Here is a 19,981-nt window from a genome sequence, read left to right on the forward strand (position 1 = left end):
AACACGGCTCCACAGCTGGTAAATACAAGAATACTCGGCACGCAGGCAGAAAAAAGCTAGTTTTGGCATACAACCGCTGAATAAAAAGGAATTAAAAAGAAGACTGGCATACTGCCGCTGAGGGGTCACTTCTGGCTTGCAGACGGAGCCTCCTGGTTCTCCCCCTTCTCCTCATCATCTGAGGGAATTTGGTGCGCTTCGCCGGGACCAGGAAGCTCAGGCGCGGTTGGCTCATTGTTGCTGAGCCAGGCTTCAAAGGAGGCAGGCTCTGGCTCACCTTGCTCTCTCAAGTACACCACGTACTCGGCATAGCTGTGTGCCATTGCCTAGATGCTATAATCAGCGTCTGGGTACAAGGCAGCCCAAGCAATCTTCATACGGGCGTCGTTGTCAACATCACTCTCAGCAACAAGGCGGTTTTGCTCCGCCTCCAGGGTTGTTGCAAAGTTTTTCTGAGCTTGAGCAACATCCTTCTCTAGCCTCTCAACCTTGGATTTCAGTTTGCCAAGGTCCGCCTGGGTCTTCTTGAGCGCCTCTTCAGCCTGTTTGGCGCTCTCGTCTGCTTTCTTCTGGGCCTCCTCCGCCCCATTCTTGGCCGTCTCAGCATCCGTTACCCGCTGGTCGGCCGCCTTCAGATCTAGCTCCAGTTGCTGGATTTTAGACGCCTGTGTCATAACTATTGCTTTAGTTTCAAGTTCATTTACGATAGTTGAGTGGAAAGCAATATTATCAGCGTCTATGGCGGACTTCTTGGCTCTTTTTACCTCTTCCCGTTTGCGGGAATAAAGACGTTTGAGCCCGTCCACCCGCAGCATGGCCTGCAAAAAGCAAGCGGTATAAGAATTACAGGCGGGATAATTACTTGGAAAAAATAACATTGAATAGACAAGTTTCTTACCTCAGCCAGAAGGGATAGAATGCGTTCAAGATTGAACGTCTCTATCCCAGGGATATTGTCCTTATCCCTCTTCCAGACGGCATCCAGCATGGCCTTGGCGTGCTTCTGGACGTTTGGCCAGCGGGGAGATTGATCTGCACCACAATCAATACGTGATGAGTGCGAAACTAAGGAAACACCTATCTGTTGCCGACCGTCTGAGGATGAAGTCTGTTGGGAGTGGGATTTCACCCGTAAAGGCCACCCTAGCTCAAGCGGGGATTCAAAAGGGTTCTTACCTTCAGAGCCGGCCAAGCGGGAAACGCTTGCAAGCGTGGTGAACCCCGCGGCTGCTGAGGGGTTGGCAAAATCAAGGCACTGGCTGCCGCCTACCTTCTCGAGTCGCCCCGCTATCCGCATCGTCTTAGCCCCGGCTGAGGCGCTAGGAGTTGACGCACAAGCAGACTTTTTTATTTTATTGAGAACGGCTGGGGCCTCCTCTCTAGCCCGTTTGAGATTCTTCTCAAACGATTTCCCAACTTCTCCCCCCTGTGAAAATAAACAAGTAAAGGTTAGTATCCGGGCAAGACAATTTATAAAATAAACTTAAGAAAGGGTCAGGCACTAAATACCTTGGCCCTGAGCTCGGCCGCAGCTTTCTCCGCAAGATCTTTGCGGATGGTCGCAGAAGACCGCTTGGGAGTTTTCTCCGACTGCAACATGTTTAGTGCTTCTTCTGCAAAAAGAAAGAAATTAATCAGAATCATAAATCAATTCCGATAGAAAAATACTACAGACGGTGTGAACCCAGGCGCATACGTTTATTAAACATGTGCCCTAGCCCGCAGGTGGCTAGGAAACATTCATCCCTGAACCAGGCGCTCTTGGGAATCCAATTCTTAGGGACTTTTATTGTTTCCCCGGTTGATAGAGTTGCGTCTGTGAGGCCGAAAAAGTCTGCCTCGATTATTTTGTCAAAGTCTTCCTCTAGGATCCGGGGAAGAGCGCACTTCCTGCCTAACAAGTCGGGCTTCTTATTGTACAAACGGAATTCATAATTTTCCCGTCTGGTTGGGGTTGACATCAGGTAGAACCTGTGATTCCAGCCATCGAACTTGGAGACCTTGTCCAAGGTCATCATGTATTGCGGCTGTGTGGTTAGAGTATACCACGCCCTCCAGCCGCCTGGGCTTCTGCTGAGGTAATGCATGCTTGCAAAGGCCTCTCAGCCGGGGTTAAGCTCTTGGAACTCGCAGGTGGCAACATACCCCAGAATGTTGGTCCAGGAGTTGGGGGTAAGTTGCCAGACCCCAAGGCCGTAGCCTCTCAAAATTGCCTTCACCGCCTGGTAAGGGGGAAGCGAAGGCCGGCTTTGAACGCCGCCTCATAACAGCCAAAATAGTTGTTGGCGTTCTCTTGATCATCCCCCCAAGTGATAGTGCCCAGCTCAGGCGGCACCCGGATCTTATACCCGTGTCCAAGCGGGTGCATTTTCTTAAAGTTCTCTAAGTTCTCCCCCATCTGGATTCGGTCCTTGGAGGAGACGTGGATGCTGAAGGGATCGTCCTTCTCACTCCACTTTTTCCTTTCTTCCTCCTCGCTATCCGGAAGAGGGGGCAAGTCATCGCTGCTCTCGGAGGTAGAGGCGGAGCTGTCGCTCTCCGTCTCCCCCTCGCTTTGGTCCATGGGGGCAGAGGCGGCCTCGTCGCCGCCTTGGTCACACTCTTCCAAAAAAGGGTCTGCAGAGGTTGAAGGGGCGCGCGGAGGGGATCTCTCCAGAGCCGTCTGGTTCCCCTGACCAGACGTTTCTCCCTCAGGTGTTTGGCCGCCTGAGCCTTCGCTCTTGTAATTCGGGTCCATGGCCGTCTGCATTATCCGAGCCATGGTGTCCTGCACAGACACATAACTGGTCGGAATCCATGGCAAAGGGTGGTCCCAACACCCCGAGCCGGCACTCCCAGTCCTAGACTCAGTCGACCCTGGTGACCGGCTGGACTCTAACCTAGGTTGTGCCGTGTGTGTTGGTGATGCATCCATTTATTGCAAGAAATATGTACAAGCGGTGAAAAAAGAAAAGAGCTGAGAGAAACAGAGACGGTACCTTTTGATTTGGTATTTGAACGTAGACGGGACCGACTGTATTGCTGAAGAACAAACTTTCTTGCTCGCGTCTGCCTCCAACAAGTGACTTCTGCTCTCTCAGAGTTTTTCTCTCTAGAAAATTTTTGTAAACGTACAAAATTATGAGGGTAAAACGACTATATATTGAGGGTATATTTGGGGGCATTTCCGTAATTTACCCGGAAGGTGAACGGTTACTCTGTAACGGTAAAATTACCGCCAACCGGAGCGTGACATGTGTCACAGATGCCACGTGGCGTGCCACGTCACATATGTGAGGGGCAAATGTTTAGGGTAATTTTACCCTGCCACGTGGCCCAATCAGAAGGTGACACGTGTCACCCCCGGATTGGTCTAAAATGGACCAATCCCTGCAAAACACGTGTCATTCCCGAAATCAAGGGAAAAGGCGGCCTTCAGGCCCAAATCCCGAGAATGCCGCCAAACGGCGCAGCCCACCAATGATTAGGGTTCAGTAACCTAATCAGGGGCACAATTCCCAAAGACCCTATAAATAGGGAAATGTCCCTCATTTTGAGGGCACGTTTTATCATTTATTACACATTTACTCTTTGATAGAGACATCCTGAGCTTGGAATCCGAGCAGATCCCTACCTAAATTTCCGCACCTTTTTTTTCTCCCTTCAAGTTTCTAACTTGTGCGTCGGAGGCGGAGCACCACCCAACTGGTGTCTCCGTTTGTTTTGCAGGTACAGCTCACCCCGGATCAGTCTTCGTGTTGTAACTCTCCCGAGGGACAAAAACACCCAAAACAATTATTATTATTATTATTATTATTATTATTATTATTATTATTATTATTATTATTATTATTATTATTATTATTATTTTTTATTTTTTTTTTTTTTTTATTATTATTATTATTATTATTATTATTATTATTATTATTACCAATGTTGTTGTTGTTGTTGTTATTATTATTATTATAAATAAATGTGTATCATATTTAACATATGTTAATAGTAGAAAGATAAAGCAACAATAAAGGTGATAACAACCAAGATCAAAGCAACAATGAAGATGATGAGAATGCCAATCATATGGAAGTGGATGGTTAATTATGCACGATGTTAGACGCTAATATAATTATATTCCTATTTTGATATGCGGTTGTAGTCATTTGAAAATGTTAAGTTGTACTGTTTTATCTTTCTACTATTAACATATGTTACTATTAACTTTGTGGGGAGTGTTTCAAGACGCATTCTCTTTGTATGAAGTGTCGGCATGGTCATGGTTCAGATGATTTTGTGGCCCCTCCTGACTTGGGAGATGGTGTTGTTCGGTTTGTTCTTTTCGGTTTTCCTAAACCGCAGGTTCCTTCGGTGGTATCTCCTGGAAGGCCTCTTGAGCCTCATTTTGCTTTTGATGTTTCTCTTCTTGATAGTTTGCTATCTAAGCGGTTTCGTTCAGTGAAATCTATCCTTCCTAAGTGTCGCTTGGGTTTTTCTCGGGTTCTCAAAGGGGCCCTTGATAAGGTGATTGGCAAGCCAGATGACATCTCTTGTTGGGTTCAATTGCTTGTGTTGCCTCTCTGTGTCCTTAAAACCTTTTCCCCAAGGAGTAGTCGCGAGTGTTCTTCGGGTGTCAGGCGTCAGCGACAGGAAGAGGGTATCACCTCTGCTATTTGTTCTTGGTGTGAGCCTGGTGGTTCTGTGCAGCTTGTGCGTGACACGTTGGCTGATGTGTCTCCACCTTTGTTGGATGCTGATGAGGACCATGATTTGTCTGAGCGTAATATTAAGCAGTGTAAGAGAAAGATTTCTGACGGACATTACACTGCTGCGGTTAGGGTTCTTTCGTCTTCTGGTCTTTCCCCTTACAATGACGCTACTCTTGCAGATTTACAAGCTAAGCACCCTTCCTTTCCGGCTCCTATCTTCCCGGATATTCCCGTTGATCAGCACCTTATTGCTACTCCTGCTGTTGTTTTGGATCAGATTAGGGGTTTTCCGCGAGGTACGTCATGCGGTAGAGACGACTTGCGTGCTCAACACCTTATGGATTGTTTGAGTGGTGCTGCAGTTGCTATTTCGGATGAGTTGGTGGACTCTATTACGCAAGTGGTTAATCTTTTTCTCGCTGGGAAATGTCCTGCTGTGTTGAGAGAATACATTGCTAGTGCTCCTCTTACGCCACTTGTCAAGCCTGGTGGTGGTATTCGGCCTATTGTTGTGGGTACTGTTTGGAGGCGTCTGGTTTCAAAGGTTGGTGCTGCTTTGATTGGTCCGCGTCTGGGAAGTTATCTAGGAGGTCTTCAGTTTGGTGTTGGGGTGCCGGCGGGTGGTGAGGCTATTCTTCATGCAGTTAATCGTTTGGTTGAGGCGCGTGGTGGTGATGTTGGCCTCTCCATGTTGTTAGTGGATTTCCAGAATGCCTTTAATTTGGTAGACCGGTCGGCTTTGTTGCGTGAGGTTCGTCTCCGTTGTCCTTCTCTCTCTCGTTGGGTTGAATTCTGTTACTCTACTCCAGCCAGGTTGTTTTACGAGGAGCATATCTTATGGTCATGTCAGGGGGTGCAACAAGGTGATCCTCTAGGTCCTTTGCTTTTTGCTTTGGTTCTTCACCCGTTAGTGTGCCAAATCAGGGATTCTTTTGACTTATGTTTTCAAGCTTGGTATTTAGATGACGGTACTATTATTGGTGATACCTTAGTGGTAGGGAAAGTTTTGGAGTTGATTTTGGCGGAGGGACCTCGTCTCGGACTCCATGTCAACGTTGAGAAAACGGAAGTATTCTGGCCATTGAAGGACCCTCGTAGCCGTCTCGTCGGTGTCTTTCCTCCAAATATTGGTCGTCCTTTGCATGGTGTTAAGTTGCTGGGTGGTCCTGTCAGTGTTGATTCGTCTTTCTGTGGTGAGCTTGTTTCGCAGAGAGTGTCGAAGACCATTGTGCTAATGGATGCTGTTTCTAAGCTCGATGATCCCCAATGCGAGTTGTTACTTCTTCGTGCGTGTACTGGGGTTTCAAAAATCTACTTTGTTATGCGCACTTGTCCTCCTCGTCTTTTTGAAACGGCGCAAGTTTCATTTGACGTGGCCCTTCGAGCTTCTTTAGAGCGTATTGTAACTGCTTCGGGGCCTGGTTTTGGTGATTGGCAATGGCGACTTGCCACCTTACCTTTTTCTTATGGTGGTTTGGGTGTATATTCGGCGGGTGATGTTCGGCATTACGCTTTCCTTGCGTCGCGTCTCCAGTCTTCAGGTCTTCAGGCTACGCTTCTTCGCGATTCTGGTATTGTTGGTCCGGGACCGGCCTTTGATGGTGCTCTTATCTTTTTAACAGGACTGTGGAGACTAACCTTTTGAGTAACCCTAGTGAGATCGCTGCCCCCAGACTCATGAAAAAATTGGCAGATATATATTTCACGAAGGTCACTTCATCTGTGGATTCCACTTTCTCCTTATCTCCGCGTCAGGTTGCCTTATGGAAGTCCCAACAGGGGAATCACTCTTCGGCCTGGTTGCGAACGGTCCCGATATCGGGTTTGGGTCAGACTATGAATGGTAAGACTTACCGTTGTGTTCTTTGCTATCGATTGGGTGTTCCATTGTTCTCCGTTTCAACACCGTGTTCTACTTGCTCAAGGGTTTTTGATGGAGATATTTATGGGGATCATGCAGTATCTTGTGCTGGGATAGTAGGTATTAAACATCGGCACAACGTTGTTCGTGACACCCTTGTTGATATTTGTTTTCGGTCTGGGATTTCTGCTCGAAAGGAGGTCAACGGTGGGTTGACTGGTGGGAACGAGGGGGCGCTACGACCAGCAGATGTGTTGCTTTATTCCTGGGATAGAGGACGTGATGTATGTGTCGACTTGACGGGGTCTTCACCTTTGACACATTCGGGGTTGTCTGACTTCGTTCCTGGTCGTGTTGTGTCGGCGGCGGCTCAGCGGAAGCGGGACAAGTATGGGGCACGTTGCAGGGCTAATGGCTATGGTTTTCTTCCTTTCTCATTTTCTTCATTAGGGGAATTAGACAAGGATGCTATTGCGTTGCTGAAGCGGGTTCAGGCGTTCGCTAAGACTCAGGATATTGGTGCTCGTGCAGCTGCTCACATCTTCAGTGGGATCGGGTTCACTATAGCTAGAGGGGTGGGAGCCCAGATTGTATCTCGGCTCCCTACCAATTTCTTGTAAATTGATTGAATTTGTAGGTTTTTTTTAATTTTAATAATAATAATAATAATAATAATAATAACAACATTATCAATAGTAGTAGTAGTAGTAGTGGGGGCCCAGATCATATCTTTACTAGGATCGGCTTTTCAATAGCTAGAAGAGTGGGGGCTCAGATTATATCTCGGCTTCCCACTAATTTTCTATAGGTTGTATAACTTTGTATATTTTTGAGATTAATAATAATAATAATAATAATAATAATAATAATAATAATAATAATAATAATAATAATAATAATAACATTATCAATAGTAGTAGTAATAATAATAATAATAATAACATTATCAGATTAAGTTGCTTGGGGGTCCTGTCAGTGCGGATGCCTCTTTCTGTGGTGAGCTTGTTTCGCAGAGGGTGTCGAAGACCATTGTGCTCATGGATGCTGTTGCTAAGCTTGAGGATCCCCAATGTGAGTTATTACTTCTTCGTGCGTGTACTGGAGTTTCAAAACTCTACTTTTCTATGCGGACTTGTCCTCCTCGTCTTTTTGAAGCGGCCCAGATTTCTTTTGATGTGGCCCTTCGAGGTTCTGTGGAGCGCATTGTAACTGCTTCGGGGCCAGGTTTTGGTGATTGGCAATGGCGCCTTGCCACCTTACCTTTTTCTTATGGAGGACTGGGTGTCTATTCAGCGGGTGATGTTCGACACTATGCTTTCCTTGCGTCGCGTTTGCAATCTTCTGGTCTACAGGCTTCGCTTCTTCGCAATTCTGGTATTGTTGGTCCAGGTCCGGCCTTCGACGACGCTCTTAGTCTTTTTAATAGGACTGTGGAGACTGACCTTTTGCGTTACCCTGGTGAGATCGCTGCCCCCAAACTCATGAAGAAATTGGCATATATATATTTCACGAAGGTCACTGCATCTGCAGAATCCACTTTCTCCTTGTCTCCGCGTCAGGTTGCCTTATGGAAGTCCCAGCAGGGGGATTACTCTTCTGCCTGGTTGCGAGCGGTCCCGATATCAGGTCTGGGTCAGACTATGAATGGTAAGACTTACCGTTGTGTTCTTTGCTACCGGTTGGGTGTTCCCTTGTTCTCCGTATCGGCACCTTGTTCTGCTTGCTCAAGAGTTTTTGATGGGGATATTTATGGGGATCATGCAGTGTCTTGTGCTGGGATGGTGGGTATTAAACATCGGCATAACGTTGTTCGTGATACCCTTGTTGATATTTGTTTCCGCTCTAGGATTTCTGCAAGGAAGGAGGTCAACGTTGGGTTAACTGGAGGGAACGACGGGGCTCTTCTGCCAGCAGATGTGTTGCTTAACTCCTGGGATAGAGGCCTAGATGTATGTGTTGACTTGACGGGGTCTTCTCCATTGACTCAATCTGGGTTGTCTGACTTCGTTCCTGGTCGTGTTATGTCGGCTGCGGCTCAGCGGAAGCGAGACAAGTATGGGGCGCGTTGCAGGGCTATTGGCTATGGTTTTCTTCCTTTCTCCTTTTCTTCATTGGAAAAATTAGAGAAGGATGCCGTTGCGTTGCTGAAGCGGGTTCAGGCGTTCGCTAGGACTCAGGATATTGGAGCTCGTGCGGCTGCTCACATCTTTAACAGGATTGGGTTCGCTATAGCTAGAGGGGTGGGGGCCCAGATTGTATCTCGGCTCCCCACTAATTTCTTGTAAATCTTTTGACTTTGTAGGTTTTTGTTATTTAATAATAATAATAATAATAATAATAATAATAATAAAAACATTAATAATAGTAAAATTAATAATAGTATTAATAATAACACCATTAATAATAGTATTAATAATAATGTTGGAATCTGCTCTGCTCGGCTCGGCTCTGCTCTGCTCAAAAGAAATCTGCTCTGCTCTGCTCGGCTAAAATTTAATCTGCTCTGCTCTGCTGACCCCTGCTCTGCTCTGCCCTGCCCAAAAGCTCAAAAGAACAGGGCCTTAAGATAGTAGACACGACTTTCATGTTTATTCAATGTAGGATACATTTTCTAATAATTACCCTCTTTCAACGTGGGACGACAATTTTACTCATATGCAGGTTTGCTCATGGACTCACCAGAATAGCAATGGGTAAAATAAAACAAACTATGTCTCTTGTAGACTCTTACCACTTTCCTACATTATTGTCTTTATCATCAATTTTTGCGGGTCTTTGGGTGATTATGTTATGTTTGATCCCTTGTCTCTCATATTCTTTCACATTGACAAATAAAGAAGTGTTCACTTGTACTCTTTGTCTCTTTGATGATTTCGGGACAATGTATGTACCCTAAAACGTTGTATATTCTCTTATCTACACCATTGTCTAGGTCAATAACCCTTTATGTCACATTGACATAATGACAATGGAATACTACATGAATCCACCATAAATTCAATTTACATAATTCTTCACTCAAGCTAGAAATTAAGGTGCCTCTTTATTTTAAAACTCGAAGGTTAATGCAACGGTGAGACATCAAATCTTTCGATTATATGTTCTCCGTGATACCATACCACTACAAATTATACACCAAAGAGAACAAACGATAATATTTGGCCAAAAAAAAGAGCATATGATATATATTTATAAGCGTAGTAAAACATAAAAATAAATTTAAAAATTAAAATAAAAAAATAATTTAATAAAAAAAAACAAATAAAAAAACCTAAATAATTATTAAATCGTTAAAAATAATACCTATAAAAATAAAAGGAAAATTTGTCTAAAAGGTAATCATATGTTTACCTTTTTGTGAAAAAGGGTCTTATATGTTCAAAGTGGTGAAAAACGTCCTAATAAGTTACTTTTGTTGTGAGGAGGGACCTTGACATCGGAATATGACCACCGACTTCACTTTTCCGACATTGACCATCATGCAATATGCACGTGATGTTTTAAAAATGTCTTTTCCTTCTTTTTTTCTCTTGATTTTAAGGAAAGAGAAAGGATTTTGAGAGAAAATTTGGAGATAGTAAGAGAGAAAAATGTGAAAACGTGGGGAAAAAAATGAAAGAAATGGCCTTTTTAAAACATCGCGTGTCATGTGAGTGATGGTCAACACCGAAAAAGTAAAGTCAATGGTCATATTCCGATGTCAAGGTCCCTCCTCGCAACAAAAGTGACTTATAAGGCCTTTTTTCACCACTTTGAACATATAAGGTCCTTCTTCACAAAAAAGTGAATATATAAGTATCTTTCTAACAAATTTATCAAAATAAAAACTCGAATGATCATATTCTAATCCAATATTTTCTTGTTTATAGACCATGTCAACCAAAAGCTAAAGATGATGGTATTACCATACACAAATTATTCCACTTGAAAGTGATGAGGGTGGATGAGATTTAAACTTGTGACTTTTGTGTCACGTTGACTCTAAAACCAAGTTAACGAACATGTCAACCAAGTTTAGACTGATGGTTGAAAGCCAAAATCGATTTATATACTCTATCACTTCTCATAAATTGAGTAATATATATATTATTAAACGGTGCATATTTATTTGTGATTATAAATTAAAGTGCACAAATACATATTTAATAATATACAGTCAATACAGACATACATTGGATTTTGTCCGAGAAAATAAAATGAAGTGTGATCCCTACCAAGTACGATTGAATCACAACACGTTAAAAGAATTTTTTTTTTAAAAAAAATCAGAAATATAGTCAACAAAATCATGTTAAGTTTTACTGCTCAAGATTTTATATTTATCCTCACTCAGTTGTAGCTTGCTTGCCCTATCAGCCGAAACTCCAGCTACATACTTTCGTCTGTTAAAAGAGACTGAATGACTTGTATAAAATCTAATACCAAATCTCATATCATTATACTATTTGTCTGAGGTGACTTGTTTAAAGTTTTTATTTGCACCATGCCATGTTTACTTTTGGCTACCTGTTGATTTTTTGTATGCTTCTCCTAAAACCCCCCCACCTTACTTTCTCCAAAATAAGACTTCAATTTAAATTTTATTTGGTGGTTAGAGATCGAGAGCTATAAAGATAGGTAATGAGAATCGATATCTCTTGAAATTGGAGAAAACCTAATCAACGTAACTAATAAAGTTATCGAATCAATTTTTTTATACCCGATGACACAAATAATATTTGTGTTTGATAGTAAGGAGGTTATCAGACTTCAACCCTAATATCTTTTTTTAGGATTGAGTATGAGGTAAGAACCTTACTAGTGAACTTATACTTTGTTAATAGTAAAGGAAACCTGATATTAGTATAAAATTTATATGTAGTCTATTCGTTTCAAAATAGTCGCAACATTTTATTTACACATTCGTTTCATAGTATTTGCAACTATTTCTTATTTGTAAAGACACACACCTACTCCGTATTTAATTATTTCTCTCTTCTACTAATTGTACTTTCACAAAAAAGAAAAAAGAAAAAAAAATCATTTCTCTCTTCTATTGACTGCACCTTCACAAATATTTTTCCATTTCTATTTCTACGGCCTTAAAATGACTATCATTGTACTAATTTTTAATTGACCAATGTTGATTTATTTTTAATGTCAAAATGAATTATTACATTTATCTATTTTTTTAAATTCATTTATTAATTTTGAATTATTTTTTTTTCATAATTTTCCTAATTAATTTAAAATATTCAGTATTTAATATGAATGAAATTAAAATATAATTAAATGTAATTCAATATTCATTTTTTTCAAAAAAATAAATTAAATTTAATTTTGAAAATCTAAAACATAAAATTTTATAAATAAGAAAAAACAATTATAATTAATTTTGACATAAAAAAATAAAAATAAAAAGACAAAATCAACAAATAAAAAAAAGATCTTGCTAACGAACGCCCCGGGGCGTTAGATAAGGATAAATTATATTGGTTGAAATGCTATTAAGTTAGGAATTCATGACAAAATCACGCGTCGTTCGGTGTAATTAATGTTAATTTTACTCTAATATTTGCACTTTAATTCTCTTATCTAACGCCCCGGGGGTGCTCATTAGCTTTTGCCTAAAAAAAATTAGTATAATGATAGTCATTTTAATTTTTAACCATAGAATTTTCAACTTACCTACACTATAATTTTTTTATTATTTGTTTTTCCTATTAACAATCAAATATATATACCTTTACAACTACGCTTTATATTATTTGCCCGGAATAAACAGGGAATTTTTATTTGCCAGAGGAAGTATGCATTGGATATTATTACAGAGACCGGTTTACTTGATGCTAAACCTGCAGAGTTCCCTATGGAACAAAATCACAAGTTAGCTTTAGCTCAGGGAGAGTATTTTCATGATGTAGAGAAATATTGTCGTCTCATAGGGCGACTGATTTATTTGTCTGTCACGAGACCCGATTTAGCATATTCTGTGCACATTTTATCACAGTTTATGCAAAATCCCAGGATTGATCATTGGGAAGCAGCTTTGCGAGTTGTTAGATATTTGAAGAAGAGCCCGGGACAGGGAATTTTATTGAGATTCCGACAGTGCTTTACAGTTGGAAGGGTGGTGTGATTCTGATTGGGCAGGTTGTCCTCTCTCCAAGCGCTCCTTGAGTGGTTGGTTTGTGCTTCTTGGCCTTTCCCCAGTTTCGTGGAAAACCAAGAAGCAACCTACTGTTGCGCTTTCTTCTTTAAAAGCAGAATATCGTTGTATGAATGCAATAACTTGTGAATTAAAGTGGTTGAAACGAATACTTGGTGACTTAGGTGTTAAACATGAGAGTGGGATGCATCTTTATTGTGATAGTCAGTCTGCGTTATACATTGCGCAGAATCCAGTGTTTCATGAATGAACAAAACATATTGAATCGATTGTCATTTTGTTCGGGATGCGATTACAGATGGGACGATTATACCTTCATATGTTCCTACGACGATACAGTTGGCCGATATTTTTACAAAGGCTTTGGGAAAAGCTAAGTTTGAGTTTCTTCTTCGCAAGTTGAGCATTTGTGACCCGTATGCTCCAACTTGAGGGGGGGGGGTATTGGGATATATTTTAGGAAACAAGATAATTGTGAATATTGTGAAAATATATCCTAGAATATTTTGTGAGTTATCTTAGGATACTTGGCCTTGCCCTCCAAATATACCTACATATATATATTGTACAAGGCTGATTTGATGAATGTGAATTACAGAATACAATTCTTGAATATACTTTGTCACATTTTAAACTCAGTAAATTTATTTAAAGCTCTAATATGTACGATTAGTATGACAACAAATTTGATACAATTGATTGTATGACTTGTATTTTAAACTCGGTTTTATTTGTACCACTCATTGTATATATAATTTGATGTAATATATTTTGACAAAATTAATATTTTAAACTCATACTTCGGACATGTTCTCATTGACTGGACAGAGGTGAACTGAATTGAATTTATTAGAGCTGAATTGAACTGAGAATTAAACTGAAAATAATCTGATGAGAACGTAGCCTTCCTCCTTTCAATTCATTCAATTCCAAGAGTTGAAAATGATTGTTCAATTTAAAATAGTAGTTGAAAAAAAAAAAGAGGAGAATAACAATTGGAGCCACATTTTATCTAATTATCTCCATGTAGTAGCTAGTGGACATACATTTGCCACATGAAAACTCTTAAGTTTGGCGGGACATTAAGTAATTATATGGAATATAGCAATCTAGTAGCCTTTGACATTACAAAAATGTTCCTTTGTATATAAATATAAGTTATATTATTCTCAAATGCACCAATTAAACAAATGCATAACTCTACACAAAATTTAGAGAGAGAAAGAGTCTTCACTAGCTTTGTATTTGGTTCGTACGTTTTAGGAAGCTTTCTACCAATTATGAGTTACTTTGATGAAGGTACACTATTTCACTCTCTTTTACCAATAATTCCAATTTTTTTTTTGCAAGCATAAAGTACGTACAAATTTATTTGTCAATGTTAGTTTTTTAAGAAGCAAATGATATTCAAGATTTGGGATTATTTAATGATAGTATATTTCAATAATTCATGGCTACTTATCAATTTATTGAAATTATCGAAAGGATATTTCTAAACTTTTAATTTCAAGCTGCATAATTTAATTTATCCGTAACTATTTTGTAAAATTTTAAGCTTAATAACACTCGGCTACTTCCCATCCTTGCTTGATTTTAGAAATTAATTAAGAGATTGGAAAGAGTTTATGTATTTTTTGATTAAGTTATTATTATTAGATTGAATTGGTACATGTTTCGACTCCATCAATTCCTTGTTAAAGTTTTAGTTGAAAAGGAGATCGAGCAAAATCATTAGAAAACAAATTCCACACATTTTTTGTTATAATATTTGCTGTTTGGGTCCAATTTAGTCAATTGGGCCTGGTCACTGAATGATCCAATTAAAAGCCCAAGGTTAAGGTTCAACTCTCCAAATGTGCTAAAGTCAAAAATCAACATCCTCAAAGCCATGTCAAGGTCAGTCAACGGCCCAATCAGCTTGGCCCAGCCCAACTGACTTCCGGGCCCAATCCGCCTCCTTCATTAGCCAAGGTATAAAAGCCAACAATTTGGTCAATTCTTGGTAAGACAAAAAAGCCTCAAGCAACTAAACTCTTGCACAGCTTTCTCTCTCTAATATACTGACTTAAGCATCGGAGGGGCCTTCCTCGGCGTCCCCCCCGAGGCTAGTTTACGTGTATTTGTTGTGCAGGAAACCCTCGGCTCCTGCGTCGTTCGGACCGAGACCAAGTTCCCTCAAGATAAAAGGATCTTCCGAGATTCGATTGTTTTCATCCGAAACAATTTGGCGCCGTCTGTGGGGAACGCTACTAAATTTCGCGTCAGTCATCAAACACTCCGGCAGTCGCCATGACTAAGAGTGGAAAGAGTTCCAAGAAGGCTAAGAAGGGAGGAGGCCGGATTACGGTGAGGGAACGCCAGCCGGTTTATCCCTCCCCGGAGCAAGCCTCTTCCGAATCGGAGGCCCCCATTTCTCCGGAAAGGGAAGCCTCAAGAGGTCCTAGCCTCCAGGAGGAGAACACCTCGCACCACACTCGGCAGCCGGGGCCATCCCCGAGACCGAGTGGCTCAGGTGCGAGGAACTCCCCGCCGCGCCATAGCGTGCAATCCAGGTCACATCCGCGGGAGACTCCTCCCTCCGGACCCTCCACCGAGGAAGTGGCCAGAGCAGTGGCCATCTGCATGGAGTTCCTTAAAGCTCAAGGGGCTCCAATCCAGATGCCTGATGATCACCAGCCGAGAAACCTGAAAAGGAGGATCGGTCAGGATGATGGTGGACAAGTTCCACCACATAGAGAGCTCGGCCAGAGGTGGCGAGGGGACACCCGAAACTCCAGTAAGGAGAGGAGGAGGAACCCTCAACCCTCTGACCACTCCGAAGCTCAGAATTCCATGGGGCCCTCCAAGGACCCGGAATTCGCCCGCCAAAGCGTTCACGAACGCTTGGGTTCGAGGGAGGTGAGTGTGCATAGCCGCCTCACCTTCCCAGAGGATACCGGACCCCACCCAACCTTGTCTCAGCCGGGGACGAAAACCACTTCCACCTCTGAGAGAGGAGGGAGCGAGGTCCCTGAGGCTGGGTACAAGGGGAAGGCGGTCATGGTTCCATCGAACTCGCCCTTCCAGAAGTGGATTCTGGAAGAGCATGTGCCAACGGTCAAAATCCCGGCACATATTACTTACGATGGTACCTCAGATCCTAAGGATCACATTGCCTCTTACGAGGGGCACATGTATCTGAACCCGAGGTCTGAGGCTACCTGGTGTAAATACTTTCCTACGACCCTCAAAGGTGTTGCCCAATCCTGGATCACCAAAGGGCTCAAGGAAGGCTCCATAACCGGTTGGAACGACCTCTCCAACAAGTTCAAGAGCAAATTCTCTACGGCCAACCGCCGAGAGAAGACCACTGCAGAGCTAATGAGTCTGCAGCAGGCGGAGGACGAGAGCCTCCGCGACTATCTGACTCGCTTCAGCAACGAGTCATCCGGAATCACAAGCCTGGATCAAGGCCTGGCCGTGTTCGCGCTACGGAACGGCCTCCAAGCTGGAAAGTTCCTGGACTTCATGGTCATGCATCCCCCGCAGACCCTGGAGGAAGCCTTGGAAGCATCGGATAGGTTCATCCGAGCCGAGGAGTGGAACAGATCCAGGTCTCAGTCTCGTCCGAGAATTGAGAAGCCGAAAGGGCAGCAGCCCGAAGTCTCGGCGCAGAGGAAAGGGAAGGCTAAGGCCTCAGAACCGTCCTCTGCTGCCGAGCCGAAGAAGGAAAGACACTTTCCCTACACGGGAAGGTACGATTCATACACTCCACTCTCCCTTCCCCGTGCTAAGATTTTCAGCACGACGAAGGACGAGGGGAGATTCAAAAAACCTCGTCCGTTGCCTCCCTGGCATCAGACGAGGGGAAAGGACCAGTGGTGCGAGTTCCATGACTCACCCGGACATCGCACCGAGGACTGCGTCCAGCTGAAGGACCAGATTGAGGATCTGGTCCGCAAGGGGTACCTGAGCCAATACCTCGCGGACAGGCGCGAGGAGAAAAAAGCTGAAAAAGATTCTCGGCAGGACCTCAACTTCGCTCGGAAGAAGGATAAGGGACCTCAGGGCAAGGAGTCCCTCGACATCCTGGTTATTTCCGGGGGAATCTCGCGAGGCACAGCCAAACGCCAACTGAGGGGTCTAACCCATCAGATTCATCAGGCTGAGCTTCGGCAGTCCCAGTCACCGGCGCCGAACATCCTGTTCACAGCCGAAGACTGTGAGGGGGTGGTATACCCCCACGATGACCCACTAGTAATCATTCTGGGCATCGCCAACCGCAACGTCTGGCGGACCCTCGTCGACGGCGGTAGCGGGGCGAACATCCTCTTCCGAGGAGCGTTCGACCAGCTGAGGATGGGAGCCGAGCACCTGGCCCCCGCACCCTACCCGGTGTCTGGATTCAACGGCTCTTCCTCGTATCCTGACGGGAAGATTACACTTCCTGTCACCATCGGCGAAGGCCGAGCAGCTAGGAATATCATGGCCGAATTTTTGGTCGTAGATGCTCCATCTGCATACAACGTGATCATGGGGAGACCCCTCATTCACGGCATTCAAGGAGTCGTCTCCACGTATCATCAAATCATGATATACGTTTCAGACGAGGGACGCTCCGAGAAAATAAAGGGCAGTCAAAAAGAAGCCCGCCGATGCAATCACCTCAAGCCATCCACGTCTCGCCGAGGCGACCGTGGCGATGGGGAGGAAAAGCACCGGGACCGAAACGCCAAAAAGCCGAGAGGCTCAGACGTTTCGGCTAATGAAGCCTCAGACAACGAGAAATCTGATGGGGGCCAAAAGGCTGACTCCGCCTCAGAGCCGAACGACTCTGATGGCCAGCCGCGGTCAGGAAAGTCTGCTAATATTGATAGCAGGCCGGAATTCGAGGAATCCAACTCTAAGAGCATGGAAACGGATGACCTGACCGAGTCAATAGAACTGACCGTAGGAGATCCGAACAGATGTGTTAGCATCGGGTCGTCACTGGAGCCAAACACCCGTGCGGCACTCGTCCAACTCCTACGGGCCAGTGGAGACGTGTTCGCCTTCTCAGCCGCAGAAATGCCCGGGATTGATCCGGACTTCGTCTCCCATAGGCTTAATGTCGACCCCTCCAGTCGACCCATTAAGCAGAAAAAGCGGAACTGCTCCGCCGAAAAGAACCAGAACATCGCAGCTGAGGTCGATAAGCTCCTAGATGCTGGGTTCATTGAACCCTGTCAGTATCCGGAGTGGCTGGCCAATGTTGTAATGGTTCAGAAGGCAAATGGTAACTGGAGGATGTGCGTTGACTTCACGGACCTGAATAGGGCATGTCCCAAGGACTCCTATCCGCTGCCGAGGATCGACCAACTGGTCGACTCGACAAGCGGGCATGCTCTGCTCAGTTTCATGGACGCATTCTCGGGATACCATCAGATCTTCATGCACCCCGAGGACCGAGCTAAAACAGCGTTCATAACAAGTTCCGGGTTGTACAATTACAGAATGATGCCCTTCGGATTGAAAAATGCGGGGGCAACATATCAGAGGTTGGTTGATCAGGTTTTCGCCGAGCAAAAAGGCCGAAACATGGAGGTTTATGTTGACGACTCAATCGTCAAAAGCATAAAAGAAAAAGATCATGTCACGGACCTAGCCGAAACCTTCGCCACCCTCAGAAAATACAAAATGAAGCTGAATCCGAAGAAATGTGTCTTCGGCGTGAAGTCAGGCAAGTTCCTCGGCTTCATGGTCAGCAAGAGGGGGATTGATGCAAACCCCGCCAAAGTACAAGCTGCTTTAGACCTCCCCGAGCCGAAGACAAAAAGGGATATTCAGCGTCTAGCCGGGAGAATGGCTGCCTTGTCCAGGTTCATCTCACGAGCCTCAGACAAAGGGCTCCCTTTCTTCAAGGCGCTGAAGCTCCAAAATTCAAAAGGCATTGAATGGGGAGACGAACAAAAGTCAGCCTTTCAGCAGCTCCGTGAACACCTGGCTCAACTCCCAACACTGGCAAGGCCAGTCGTAGGAGACATCCTATACTTATACGTGGCGGTCAGTCCAGCCACGGTAAGCGCGGTGCTGCTAAGGGAAGAAGAAAAAGTTCAACAGCCGATCTATTTCGTCAGCCACACCCTGACGGATGCCGAGACGCGCTACCCATTGTTAGAAAAAGTGGCTTATGCAGTGGTGGTGGCTGCTCGGAAGTTGCGACCCTATTTTGATTCTCATCAAATAGCGGTTCTAACTGATCAGCCGTTAGAGAAAGTCCTCGGCAGGGTTGAAAAATCCGGTAGACTAGCAAAGTGGGCTTTCGAGCTCACCGAGTTCAGTATCGGTTATCAGCCGAGAACAGCCATCAAGGCGCAAGCCTTGGCAGACTTCTTGGCCGAGTGCTCCTATCAGGAGACTCTGGATGCAAGGAGGAAAATCTGGACCGTCTTCACGGATGGGTCCTCCACCGTGAACGGTTCGGGGGCAGGGGTCGTCATCACCTCTCCCGAAGGCAAAACCTTCGAGTATGCACTAAAATTTTCATTCAAAGCCTCTAACAACGAGGCCGAATATGAAGCAGCCATTGCTGGCTTAGACCTGTGCATATCGTTGGAAGCCGAGCATGTCTACCTCAAGACAGATTCTCAGCTGGTCGCCAATCAGATCCGGGGGGAGTATGAGGCTAAAGAGCCTTCAATGGCAGCTTACCTCACAAGGATCAAATCGACAATTGCGAAGCTGAGATCTTTCGAAGTAGAGCTGATCCCAAGGGGTCAAAATGCTCAAGCGGACGCACTCTCCAAACTTGCAAGCTCAACTCTGACTGAGTTAAGCCGTTCTGTCTATGTGGAGGTGCGCCGAGAAAAGAGTGTAGCCGAAGCAATATCAATCTGCTGCGCTGCACTCGAGCCGAGCTGGATGGATGACATCCTGGCTTATAAACTCAGGGACGAGCTCCCCGAGGATAGGAATTCGGCCTCCAAGATAAAGCGGATCAGTTCACGATTCCTCGTCTTCGGCGGCCAACTCCTCAGAAAATCCTTCTCCGCTCCATTATTGAAATGCGTGGGTCCAACGGATGCCGACTATATTCTCCGAGAGATTCACCTCGGCATCTGCGGAAACCACATAGGAGGGAGAACCTTAGCCCACAAAGCTCTCAGGGCAGGGTATTTTTGGCCTACAATGATCTCGGATGCAAAGAACATGGTCAGAAAATGCGAGAAATGCCAAAAATTTGCACCGGTAATCCATCGGCCATGCCTAGATCTCCAGCCAATTCTTAATCCTCTTCCATTTGCACAATGGGGGTTGGATATTCTGGGACCC

At 44.3% G+C, this 19,981-nt stretch overlaps 1 long non-coding RNA gene across 1 annotated transcript; it reads right to left on the bottom strand.

Annotated features, from left to right (window-relative positions):
* Positions 1 to 1,319: 1,319 nt before the first annotated feature.
* On the bottom strand, positions 1,320 to 1,794 carry LOC110726062. Its single transcript, XR_002512301.1, has 3 exons — positions 1,697 to 1,794; positions 1,510 to 1,613; positions 1,320 to 1,426 (listed from the first exon to the last, which is right to left on the bottom strand). It is a non-coding gene; the product is annotated as an uncharacterized LOC110726062 (long non-coding RNA).
* Between the last annotated feature and the right edge of the window lie 18,187 nt (positions 1,795 to 19,981).

The sequence above is a fragment of the Chenopodium quinoa genome, unplaced genomic scaffold, assembly GCF_001683475.1.
Source record: "Chenopodium quinoa cultivar QQ74 unplaced genomic scaffold, ASM168347v1, whole genome shotgun sequence".
In the NCBI taxonomy this organism is placed as follows: domain Eukaryota; kingdom Viridiplantae; phylum Streptophyta; class Magnoliopsida; order Caryophyllales; family Amaranthaceae; genus Chenopodium; species Chenopodium quinoa.